This window comes from Ovis canadensis, chromosome 6 (genome assembly GCF_042477335.2).
Source record: "Ovis canadensis isolate MfBH-ARS-UI-01 breed Bighorn chromosome 6, ARS-UI_OviCan_v2, whole genome shotgun sequence".
Taxonomy (NCBI): domain Eukaryota; kingdom Metazoa; phylum Chordata; class Mammalia; order Artiodactyla; family Bovidae; genus Ovis; species Ovis canadensis.
The window spans coordinates 22,737,373-22,739,024 of NC_091250.1; the positions used below are offsets into that span (position 1 = coordinate 22,737,373).

Here is a 1,652-nt window from a genome sequence, read left to right on the forward strand (position 1 = left end):
CCCTCCATGGGATTCTCCAGGCAAGAGTACTGGAGTGGGTTGCCATTTCCTTCTCCAGGGGATCTTCCCAACGCAGGGATCGCACCCGGGTCTCCTGCATTCCAGGCAGATGCTTTGACCTCTGAGCCACCAGGGAACCCCGCAAAACTATCCAGACAAAACTATAATTCAAAAAGATAGCAGCACTATTCATAGCAGCCAAACCATGAAAACCACCAAAATGTCCAATGACAGATGAATGGATAAAGAAGATGAGGTACATATCTACAACTCCTCAGCCATAAAAGAAAGGAAGAAAGGAAGAAAATAACGCCATTTGCAACAGCATGGATTCAACTAGAGATTATCACACTAAGTGAAGTAAGCCAGAAAGAGAAAGTGATACCATATGATATCACTTATAGGTGGAACCTAAAATACGGCACAAATGAACCTGTCTACAAAACGGAAACATACTCACAGGCAGAGAGATCAGACTTGTGCTTGTCAAGGGAGAGGAGAAAAGGGAGAGAGTTGGTCTGGGAATTTGGGGATAAACAGCAAGGTCCTATGGTACACCGCAGGGAGCTATATCCAGTCTCCTGGGATAATCCATAATGGAAAAGAATGTTTTAAAAAGAGAATGTAGGCTATTTTGTGGACGTCACGTGTGCGGGCGCATCTGGGAACGCGGGCGGGAGGGAACTGGGAAGACCTAGCTTAAGTTCTGTGGATTTGAACCTCTGCATTTCTAACCTAAGATCTCGAAATGCATCGCGATTCCTGTCCATTGGACTGTAAACTTTAGGTAGATAATCTTGGAAACAATGGTAACAAGACTGAATTGGAACGAGCTTTTGGCTATTATGGACCACTCCGAAGTGTGTGGGTTGCTAGAAACAGTCCTGGCTTTGCTTTTGTTGAATCTGAAGATCCCCCAGATGCAGCTGATGCTGTCCCAGAGCTAGACGGAGAGAACACTGAGCGGCTGTCGAGAAGGGTGGAACTATCCAATGGTGAAAAGGCAAGTCGAAATCGTGGCGCACCTCCTTCTTGGGGTCGTCGCCCTTGAGATGATTATCGGAGGAGGAGGAGTCCACCTCCACGCGGATCTCCAAGACGGAGAAGCTTCTCCCGCAGCCGGAGCAGGTCCCTTTCCAGAGATAGGAGAAGAGAGAGATCACTGTCCCGGGAGAGAAGTCACAAAGCCATCCTGATCTTTCTCTAGGTCTCACAGCAGATCTAGGTCAAATGAAAGGAAATAGAAGATCAGTTTTCAAGAGGAGTGGTGTACAGGAAACAACTTCATTTGACAGGAGTAAGTACAGAAAATGCAAGTTTTGTTTGAGACTGCATAAGCTTGGTGCATTTTTTAAATGTTTTAGCTGTTCACATTTGTTTGTCTGTTGGAACAGTGACACACAAAGGTGTAATTCTCTATGGTTTGAAATGGATCATATGAGGCATGTAATATCAAAAATTGTTACTTTAAAATGTTCCCTTAAACAAAATTTAATTTGCTTTGAATTTTAGTCTTGCATAGGCTGATAATAAACCTCTAACTCCTGCCCAGGTGAAGTCGATGTTTAACATTATGGAAACAAAAACTGGCAAAAATTGGAAGATTTTTTTCAATATAGCTGGGATACGGTATGCAGCTGTAGTTAAGTGGT

The 1,652-nt window shown here is 44.0% G+C and overlaps 1 pseudogene; it reads left to right on the plus strand.

Annotated features, from left to right (window-relative positions):
• Positions 1 to 748: 748 nt before the first annotated feature.
• LOC138442875 (serine/arginine-rich splicing factor 3 pseudogene) lies at positions 749 to 1,244 on the plus strand (annotated as a pseudogene).
• The last annotated feature ends 408 nt before the right edge of the window (positions 1,245 to 1,652 follow it).